An 11,543-nucleotide genomic window follows, 5' to 3' on the forward strand; every position below is an offset into this window, starting at 1 on the left:
GAAGGTTAACACGCTTGAATGTCTTACGTCGGCCACGGAGATCAGGAGCATACAGTCCTAGTGAGCTGCAGGGGCCCACGTGTGTGTGTGTGTGTGTGTGTGTGTGTGTGTGTGTGTGTGTGTGTGTGTGTGTGTGTGTGTGTGTGTGTGTGTATGAGAGACATAGAGGAGCAGGGTATAGCACCATACTGTGTGTAAATTAAGAACACTTCATGGTGGTCAAGTAAGAATATGAAATGTTTATTGATGAATGGGTATTGGATACCATTGTGAATGAGGAAACTGTGTTTGTAGAGTGCTATAATTCCATACTACCCTCTCCTGTACTTCTATTTTTATATGCAATGTAAGTTAATTTAATTTTGCAACAATTCAAAATGGCAGTAGGGCTACACACTCAAAAATACTTTCACTTGTCATAGCAGAGTTCTCCCCAGTAAACACGATGAATCGATACTCGATCTCTCTCAGCGAGTTCTGACTGCAACCTCTTGGCCTGAAACGGAAGGCCAGGAGGTTATTTAAATAAAAACACAATGAAAGGAAAAACCCACATTCATTCAATTCCTGGGGCTTCTTTGTCATTGAGCACTGAAAATGATTGACTTGTTGCTTAATCTACAGATGGAAAACCCGGACTATCCAAATAAAGTGTGACCTACAGTAGAAGAGTAACATACTTCCTCCATATCTTGTCTTGCAGCTTCAATCTCCTCTTGGCCAGTGCCCCTGGGCCTCTTTCATCATCTGAACATGGCTCCTGATACACTGCTCCAACTCCCTGTCTCTGGCCACCCTAAGATCACAATGGTCAAGGGTCAAATGAACTACCAATCCACAAACTAAAGATGACCTTAGTTATGTACCACTATATGTGGTTATCATTATCGTCTTAGCATGTAAAATACTGGGGTGTACTCTTAGCATGTAAAATACTGGGGTGTAAAATACATTATTAAAACAATCAGCTGAACAAAAGTATTTCACAGAGGGGACAAAATATATGCTATGAACAAAAGAGATGGCTGTACAAGCACCCTCTCTCCACTAGATGTCTCTGAACATCTTTGAATTATCTGCCATTGGTTCTGTTGGTGGCTACTGTTAGTAGCTGCCCACTGGGCACAGAAGTCAATGGAATGTCTATTCCACGTTGCTTCAACGTAATTTTGTTGAAACGCTGTGGAAACAATGTTGAATCAACCAGTGTGCCCAGTGGGTTATTGCAACAGTGTAACTATCGATAGACATTGAGTAGACCTGTTAGCTACAACATACCAGGCTTCCACGTGTTGTTTCTGGTACAGGAACAATCTCTATCTCTGGTAGGGGGTTGAGGGTTTTGACCCCACCACTTTCGGCAACACTACATAGAGACATCGGTACATGAAAGTACATTAATTTCTATAGAAAGCTGGTATTTTCAATATGTAACCGAAACTGTGAGCTTATAGTAAGTTAGATATGTCAGATGACAGGACATGCAGTGACACAGATGGACTACTACTATCCTGGCACATGAAGAGTGAGCCCTCTCCCATAGAAACTCAATACTCAACAGTGCAACTAATAGTAAAACAAATAAGAAATCTATTCCAATCTATTGCTGTCATGACACAGAACAATACTCTGCAAACTAGGTGCAAGTGGGAATCTGAACTTGGGGAGAACATTGAAAATGAAACTTGGGAGGCAGTCTGTAGGAATGATCATACCATTACACACTCAACCATATGGAGAGAATATCTATGGACAATTATTAGTAGGTACTTTCTAACTCCAGACAAAATGGTAAACATAAGACCAGAAACAACCAGTGAATGCTGGAGAAAATGTGGGGAATTGTTCGCAAACTACCTACATATTTTTTGGTCTTGTACTAGAATAATAACACTCTGGAATTATGTTTTGGACTTTGTAAACAATGTATTTAATTGCTGTTTCCAATACCTCTATAATGAATTGCTGTGCTTTAAACCTATGCTTGAAAAATAATAAAATTCTAAGTATAAAAATATGTATATACAGCAATGGGTTGCTTTGAGTGACAGGGCATCACTATACCCTGGTTCTGTTGAGTGACAGGGCATCACTATACCCTGGTTCTGTTGAGTGACAGGGCATCACTATACCCTGGTTCTGGTACGTTGTGATTCGTACTGAAGTGGGGGGAGTGGAACCTAATGTTCATCATGATGTTACACTTGCTAATGTACTAGTCTGCTGCTGTGTTTGTATGTTTCTGACTGTGTGTGTGCTAGCGTTTTGTGCAATGGTGTGTTTACCTGCTGTGGGAGGGGCCTCCCTGGCGACATCTGACTGCAGGATGACTGACTGCATACTGGAGGCACAGTGCTCCATCACTAGCTAGGCCTGTCGCTATCTCCAACCTGGACAGCTTCAGCTTAGTGTCTGCACAGCCATCTTTTCCAACGTCTGCTCACCCAGAATGGAAACAAGGACTCAAGTCAGTCTCTTTCTGTCCACTTCTCTCAGACAGTTTCCTTAGAACAGAACTGAAAGCATTCTTCTAATTCTAATTCTCTTTCCAATGACTGTGAAACCCTTTCCTCAGGCTGGTGTTATGTTGCCCTCTTCTGGTTGAGAAGTGCACTTCAGGTATGTGAAAAAAATAGTGGATTACAAAATTAGAATGTAGTGAAAGCAGACATACAGAACAGGCATACCTCCCCTCTCATATGTCTCTCACACCTTTCTTGCTTGTGCTCTAAGATGTTCCTCTCCTGCATGGTCCTAGCATGAGTACGTCATTTCTTGAGGAGCTCTTGGTCTCTAAGGGACAAAGAAAGACAGGGGCCATACAAAGCACAGTGAGGATTCAAGTACCCTATAAACACTTATCTAAGGTCAGTTGAATCTTGTTTAGGTTATGATTGGGGATAAGCTGCTCTTAGATCTTGCTGCATTTCTTTACCTACCCCTTATTGGCATTGGCTTTTTGCGGCACATAATATTGATCCCTCCCTTTCTGGGATTTCATCGAACACCAATTTGACACAATACACCCCTGCTTTCTGAAACTGCAAGGAGAGTGAAAGTTCTCGCACCCGTGGTATTACATAGTTGGCAGGCAACTATATACTGTATGTCAGTGTAGGCTGGTGGGAAGAACTGGAGGACGGGCTCATTGTAATGACTGGAATGGAATAAATGGAATGGTATCAAACACATGGAAACCACTTGTTTGACTCTGTTCCATTTACACCGTTCCAGCCATTACAATGAGCCCATCCTCCTATACCTCCTTTCACCAGCCTCAACTGCTGTATGTAATTCACATGATTTGAAAGGACACAAAAGCAGTAGGGAGTCAAAGGAGGTATACTGATGTGAGATACTTCTGCTTGGGATCTGTAAAATCAAACAGTAATAACTTACTTCCTACTTTGTTCATTGCAGCCAGTCTTCTCTCCTCTGACCTCTTCCAGTACTGCATGTCCAACGGAGGGAGCTCTGGAAATATATTTCCACTGGTAATCTCTTTCTTTCTGACAAATAAATGAATCGAAAGAAAATGTTTTATTTTTATTGCTCTCAGAAGGACCGTGTCCCTGCAGAGCCTGGGCAAATTTATCGCTAGGCCTTCTCCTCAAAGACTCAAAAAAATACTTACACTGTCCATGCTGTATTTTCCATCTCTATAGCCTATTAGTCTAGAATGGCTCCCTCTCCTTGTCTCCTTTCCTTCACTGCATTCCCCAGAGAAGGCATCCAACATATTGCTTTCACCTATCATTGCTTTCCTCATAACCCATACTGACCACTGCACTGAACATAGTGGTCAATCTGGTTAACCAGTTCAGGAGAGGACACTAAACTACCCCCTAGATCTGCAGTTACCAGACGCCTGTCATTTCTCCCATAAGAGACGATTAACCTTTTTGACATGACCTTTTAATGACGGGCAGGGGGTGTGTCAGCCCTCTGCTGCTCTAGGGAGGCGTGAAAGAGGGAGACCATAGCCAAACTCAGCTCTGTCCATTTGGATCGTCTCCTGCCTCGGTTCTCTGAACCTCTGCTGCTCGTCTTCATACACCACCGCTTCACAGAGGTCCAAACTGGACTTCACAACCTCTGTCAACTGTAGCTTCTCCACYGGGGGCATGTCTGCAACCAAAACATTAAAAACTTTCCATGAAAACTATTATGGCAGCAAAATAATACATTTCAGTCACTTCCTATGCAACAATTGTCCTCTTTTCATTTTGACTCTTGACCAAGGTGGATCCTTTGCATCAATGCTGAAATAAACGTTTCACAGTGTAAAATGGTTGATGTGAATGCCCGATGAAAAGACAAAACTGTAATGAGCCTATAGTAAGCATGTCCTCTCATCCATGAAATAACATGATGAAATCTGGTATGACATGATCTGAATGCCAGCATATTGCCCTGCTAGTGACAAAATAATATCCATCAAGATGAAATGACTTTTCCAGAGACGGTGAGCCTTGAACCTCTTTTTTAATAACATAAATATATAAAGATACAACAGGGCACCTTTGTTCTAGGTGTAGGCTTTCTGCTGTGGGGTGACTTGGCTAGTCATGCTGATTAGCCATAGGCACTACTAGCCAGTGGTTGATGACAAAGTGCCTCTGTTAGAAGCACATGAGTTATCGATAATATGAATGTGTAGAGCTGCACAAAAAGTCTGCCTGCTGCACGCGCCGTCTAAAAAGGAAAACAGAGTCACACCGCTGAAGTGGAACCAGGGCAAGGAGCTATTTTGGTGGCCAGCCTTCTTTTCTTATGCATAATAACTGACGGCGGTGGACGTGTTCAGAAGGGTGCAGACCACACAAACCCCTTGCCGTCGCATTGTCCAACTTCATCAGGTGACACTGCAGTTATCGTTATCATTCACCTGGAAGAGAGTTCTGCACGCTAACCGATGCAGTGGAGGCCCTGCTGCACAACCTCTTGAGGCGGAAATGTGACGGGGCAATGCCTCAGACWCTGTGCCTTGAGAGTAAACACGTTACCTGAGAAATACAAACACATATGTCAGAAATACCTGAAGATGGGTTACTGAAGAATTACCTGGGGGAAAAACATCATGTCACACTCACAACCCACTCTTCAAGTAAAGGAAATTAAGTCCAAGCATCCTGAGAGGGACATATCCCAAAATACTGTCACAGTCAGTGAAGACTGTTGATGCAATGAAGTGATGTTCTTGTTTAAAGGACAACGGGAAAAAACTGACAAAGGTGACAAAGTTCAACTAACCCAATTTCAGTGGATGCTCTGTGATAGGATTCCTTTCTAACATTTTCAGACATTTGCATCAACCAATTAATAAATGAATCCATTCGAATCCACAGCACATCCACAATCTACAGACAAATATTTTGACTGATAAGCCAATACAAACTAGCCTGTAATACCTGTGCAGAATCATTTCCACAGGAAAGGATGTGATTTGATTATTTCAGAGATCTAACCACACCGAGTTTGACAAACTGGTGAACAGCGTATCCGGAAGACTGGATATTTCATTACCTTCAAGATACAAATTCTTAAAGACAACAGGAAGATACAGTTAGCGGATAGTCAGCTCCGAATAACAAAGACTATTCTTGAAAACGAGAGGATCAGATTAATCTGCTTGACCTACTTTTAACTTAGTATTCTTCAAAATGCAATCCACAACATATTTTCAGTTTCTTATGTTTAAATATAGGGTGTCAGATGTGACATATTCAGTGACGTGCATAGGTCCAACACACTCGGAGAGAATGTGCGGCGTCTCTGTTTTAACAGTAGTATCACCACAATCTAGGCTTAAATTAAGGTTAGTAATTTCCGGTTCTAAGGAAGACACATGTGCTGTTATCTCCTTTGGTTGGTTAGTAAACCTTCAGCCCATTATTAAAGTGTAATCTTGCAATCAGATTGTCAATGCTGGCTAGAGGGAGAAACAATAGAGAATATGTGAGTCATGAACTAATCTTCCAGTAAAATACAATGACGGTCCAATTAATTCACTAACCATGTGTAAAAACTATCGACCAGACATTGATGTAATCATCTTTCTCAATATCGCCTGCTGCCGGCCTTTGGGCTAATCACATTCCTAAGACACTCATTGGATGCATATGTGAATAACTGTTATAGCTAGCTAGTTTGACTACATGTAACATTTCTGTCGGCTAGTTAGCTAGCTAATTTATGTAATAGAACATCAGCTCGCTAAAGTTAGCTAGCTAATATGCAAGCCAAAATATTTGGTGAATATATTGTACAACGCATCATTCATCATACTAAACCAAGCAATCACTGAAATGTATAAGAATGCATGCATTACAGGATGATCAACAAGCTCAATTAAGTTAATTTAACTTTTGTAGAGGCAAGCTAGTTTATTTACCTAGCTAGTAGTAGTTAGCCGTCCAGTTGTATGATTAGCTGTTGCCATGGCAACCGTTAGCAACTACGGGGCATATCAATAATCAAATAGTGCCTACAATTTGCCAAAATTCTCCTCAGAATCATTATCGTTTTGGTTGACTTTAAGGTTGACAGACAAACCAGAAGTAAAAACAAACACTTTTTTTTAAATAAGGAAAGAAACGAAAAACAAAGTGTGTGTCAGTGTAGGCGTGATAGGCGGATATATATTTAAACAGGGCTGAAAAGTGACTGGTAGCAGGAACATATAAATACTTATGGTAATATATACATGTAAAGAGGAGTAATACCACAGATATTTCACCATCTGTATAAATGTGAAGCATCCGGTTGGCGTTTCCACTCACTACCAAATATGGTGATGAAAGGAAGCACAGTGGCAGGCAGTGGAAGAAGATGGATTTTGGCCGACATTCTGCTAATTTTCTCATCGATTAAACATTTGATCTCAATACCGTTTTCAGTTTCCAATAACAAAATACGCTTCTAACTGAGTGGACTAAGTTTCGTAGACGTTACCCTTTGCCAGAGTTTAAAACAAATTGCGCTATTTAAAATAAGTGCAAGTTATTGCACACGCGCAATTCACAGAGAAGGTGTTCCCTAACGGATATATGAAAATATTTGCTAAAAGATGCCAATAGGATCTCGCTATCTCGTGATTGGCTCTGCCAACCTCATTGCTTGTTCTGCCCACTATGATTAATTTGCCCCATTGGAAACGACAGGCTCTCTTCTATCTTGTTAGTTATAAAAAAAATCTTKGGTATTACCAAAGACAGTACACTACGAAAGTAGGCAGAAACTGCTTCTCCAATAGAAATCCCAGATCACGCTTGTAAGCGATGTCTTGGCGATGTTGGCTGGCTAAGCKCATGCGCAGAAACGCGTCATCGGGTCTAACGGTCGTCTYGGACCGTTATGCGCATGTGCAGGCCGTCAAATCAAAGTTACGCCCTCAATATAAAGTTGTTTTTGACGAAAATTAAAACAAGTCAGTTTGTCACTTTCACGAGGTTAGAGTAACATGTTCAACTACTTAAGACATTGTCTCGAGTCTAGGTTGTGCCTTCAGATTTTGAGAAAATGAACAACTACGGAAGAATGTTTCACTTCTCTCATTGACTTCTCTAACCCCAAACCCCAGCAAAGACCTTTATAACTAAACCAAGATAGACCACAGGAGTTTCAAATGGGAACAAATAATTGTATTATTTTATTTTWAAAAATGGGAACAATTTAGTCATAGAGGGCAGAACAAGCCAAKCCGTGATTGGGAGTCCCATAGGGCAGTGCACAATTGGCCCAGCGTTGTCTGGGTTTTGCCGGAGTAGGCCGTCATTGTAAATAATAATTTGTTCTTATCTGACTTGCCTAGTTAAATAAAGGTAAAATAAAAAAATGTAATTCTAGTTTTGGGAACAGAAAACTATATTGAGATCAAATGTATCATTGATGAGAAAATTAGCAGAATGTCGGCCAAAATCCATCTTGTTCCATCTTCTCCCACTGCAGGCCACTGGGCTTGTGGAAACGCCAGGCGGATGCTTCACATTTATACATCCTGAATATCTGTCTCATTATTATATCTGTGATCTCCAGCCTGGTCTGCTTAGCAAGCATTCCTGGAAGTCTCGAAATGTTGCGGCTCTGGGTTTAGAAAATCTTTGGTAATACCCACTAAGTACAGACATCAATTCAATATCTATTCCACAGTGGATCAACAAAATTTAATTGAAATGATGTGGAAACAATATTGATTCAACCAGTGTGTGCCCAGTGGGTAGTGACCAGTAGCAGGATAAATAGATAGACACTAATGGTAATGGCAATCAATAATCAATGAACAGCAGCGGAGTGGTAGTAATGCATGTAATCAATAATCATTTTAGCAGCAGGGTAGGTGTGAGGGGGAGCAGTAGTTGTTAACCATTTAACTGTCTTATGGCCAGGGGATAGAAGGTGTTTAGAAGTCTGATAGTCTGAGCATTGATGCACCGGTACTGTCTGCCGAACGGGAGCATGGAGAACAGTCCATGTCTCAGGTGGCTGGAGTTTTTGGCAATTTTTAATGACCTTTCTCAGACACCGCCTGGCATCTATGTCCTGGATGGCTGGGAGCTCACCCCCAGTGATGTGCTGGGCCGTCCGCACCACCCTCTGTAGGGCCTTCCGGTCGAGTGCACTGTAGTTTCCATACCAGACGGTGATACAACCAGTCAGGATACTCTCGATGGTACAGCTGTAAAATGTCCTAAGGATCTGAGGGGCCATGCCAAATCGTTTCAGCCTCCTGAGGGAGAAGATGCTCTGCCATACCTTCTTCACAACTGCGCTGGTGTGAGAGGACCATGTTAAGTCCTCAGTGATATGGACACAAAGTATCTTGATGTGAATGTGCACCTGCCCCAGTTTCCTGTAGACTCCTGTAGGTTTCATAAAAATGACTTTTTAAAATTCTATTTTCTATTATTATCTACAGTTGAAGTCGGAAGTTTACATACACTTAGGTTGGAGTCATTAAAAATTGTTTTTCAACCACTCCACACATTTCTTGTTAACAAACTATAGTTTTGGCAACTCGGTTAGGACATCTACTTTGTGACATCTACTTTTTTCCCCAACATTTGTTTACAGACAGATTTCACTTATAATTCACTGTATCAAAATTCAAGTGGGTCAGAAGTTTACAGACACTAAGTTGACTGTGCCTTTAAACAGCTTGGAAAATTCCAGAAAATTATGTCATGGCTTTAGAAGCTTCTGATAGGCTAATTGTCATAATTTGAGTCAATTGGAGGTGTATCTGTGGATGTATTTCTAGGCCTACCTTCAAACTCGCAAGCCGAAGAACACCATCCCAACCGTGAAGCACGGGGACACAAAATAGATGGCATCATGAGGTTGTAAAATTATGTGGATATATGGACAATGACCCCAAATGGACAATGACCCCAAGCCTACTTCCAAAGTTGTGGAAAAATGGCCTAAGGACAACAAAGTCAAGGTATTGGAGTGGCCGTCACAAAGCCCTGACCTCAATCCTATAGATAATTTGTGGGCAGAACTGAAAAAGCGTGTGTGAGCAAGGAGGCCTACAAACCTGAATCAGTTACACCAGCTCTGTCAGGAGGAATGGGCCAAAATTCACCCAACTTATTGTGGGAAGCTTGTGGAAGGATACCCGAAACGTTTGACCCAAGTTAAACAATTTAAAGGCAATGCTACCAAATACTAATGGAGTGTATGTGAACTTCTGACCCACTGGGAATGTGATGAAAGAAATAAAAGCTTAAATAAATCATTCTCTACTATTATTCTGACATTTCACATTTTTTAAATAAAGTGGTGATCCTAACTGACCTAAAATAAGGGAATTTTTACTGGGATTAAATGTCAGGAATTTTGAAAAACTGAGTTTAAATGTATTTGGCTAAGGTGTATGTAAACCTCCGACTTGAACTCTATATTATTATTTTCACTGCATTGTTGGCAAACAGCTCGGTAAGAATTCCACTATACAGTTTTGCTCTTGTTGTATCCTGTGCACGTGGCAATTAAACTTTGAAACTAGTCCACGATCAGCTCCTTGGTTTTGCTGTCGTTGAGGGAGAGGTTGTTGTCCTGGCACCACACTGCCAGGTCTCTGACCTCCTCCCTGTAGGCTGATTAGGCCTACTACCATCGTGTCGTCAACAAACTTAATGATAGAGTTGGAGTCGTGCGTGGCCACACAGTCATGGGTGAACAGAGAATACAGGACGGGGCTAAGCATATCTCCCTGGGGGGCCTCCGTGTTGAGGGTAAGCATGGCAGATGTGTTGTTGCCTACTCTTACCACCTGGGGTTGACCTATCAGGAAGTCCAGGAACCAGTTGCAGAGGGAGGGGCTCAGTCCTAGGTTCCCGAGCTTGGTGATGATCTTGGAGAGCACTATTGTGTTTAACACTGAGCTGTAGTCAATAAACAGCTTCCTCACATACGTATTCCTATTTTCTAGATGGTAGAGGGCATGTGGCGTGCATTTGACACCATCGATCACCACATTCTTTTGGAGAGACTGGAAACCCAAATTGGTCTACACGGACAAGTTCTGGCCTGGTTTAGATCTTACCTGTCGGAAAGATATCAGTTTGTCTCTGTGAATGGTCTGTCCTCTGACAAATCAACTGTACATTTCGGTGTTCCTCAAGGTTCCGTTTTAGGACCACTATTGTTTTCACTATATATTTTACCTCTTGGGGATGTTATTCGAAAACATAATGTTAACTTTCACTGCTATGCGGATGACACACAGCTGTACATTTCAATGAAACATGGTGAAGCCCCAAAATTGCCCTCGCTAGAAGCCTGTGTTTCAGACATAAGGAAGATGGATTGCTGAAAACTTTCTACTTTTAAACTCGGACAAAACAGAGATGCTTGTTCTAGGTCCCAAGAAACAAAGAGATCTTCTGTTAAATCTGACAATTCATCTTGATGGTTGTAAAGTCGTCTCAAATAAAACTGTGAAGGACCTCGGCGTTACTCTTGACCCTGATCTCTCTTTTGACGAACATATCAAGACTGTTTCAAGGACAGCTTTTTTCCATCTACGTAACATTGCAAAAATCAGAAATTTTCTGTCCAAAAAATGATGATCCATGCATTTGTTACTTCTAGGTTAGACTACTGCAATGCTCTACTTTCCGGCTACCCGGATAAAGCACTAAATAAACTTCAGTTAGTGCTAAATACGGCTGCTAGAATCCTGACTAGAACAAGAAATTTGATCATATTACTCCAGTGCTAGCTTCCCTACACTGGCTTCCTGTTAAGGCAAGGGCTGATTTCAAGGTTTACTGGAACCATAAAGCGTTACATGGGCTTGCTCCTACCTATCTTTCCGAGTTGGTCCTGCCGTACATACCAAACGTACGCTACGGTCACAAGACGCAGGCCTCCTAATTGTCCCTAGAATTTCTAAGCAAACAGCGGGAGGCAGGGCTTCTCCTATAGATCTCCATTTTTATGGAACAGTCTGCCTACCCATGTGAGAGACGCAGACTCGTCTCAACCTTTAAGTCTTTACTGAAGACTTATCTCTTCAGTAGGTCATATGATTGAGT

At 41.6% G+C, this 11,543-nt stretch overlaps 1 long non-coding RNA gene across 4 annotated transcripts; it reads right to left on the reverse strand.

Moving 5' to 3' along the window:
* Positions 1–219: 219 nt before the first annotated feature.
* LOC111977587 (uncharacterized) lies at positions 220–6,633 on the reverse strand. Of its 4 annotated transcripts, none has more exons than XR_002879061.2 (8): positions 6,395–6,633; positions 4,889–5,006; positions 3,400–4,128; positions 2,688–2,793; positions 2,286–2,436; positions 1,279–1,366; positions 681–796; positions 220–496 (listed from the first exon to the last, which is right to left on the reverse strand). It is a non-coding gene; the product is annotated as an uncharacterized lncRNA (long non-coding RNA). The 4 variants fall into 4 exon arrangements; XR_011481432.1 differs by having other exon boundaries at positions 3,400–3,509; positions 3,913–5,006; XR_011481431.1 differs by having other exon boundaries at positions 3,400–5,006.
* Between the last annotated feature and the right edge of the window lie 4,910 nt (positions 6,634–11,543).

Source organism: Salvelinus sp. IW2-2015, linkage group LG18 (genome assembly GCF_002910315.2).
Source record: "Salvelinus sp. IW2-2015 linkage group LG18, ASM291031v2, whole genome shotgun sequence".
In the NCBI taxonomy this organism is placed as follows: domain Eukaryota; kingdom Metazoa; phylum Chordata; class Actinopteri; order Salmoniformes; family Salmonidae; genus Salvelinus; species Salvelinus sp. IW2-2015.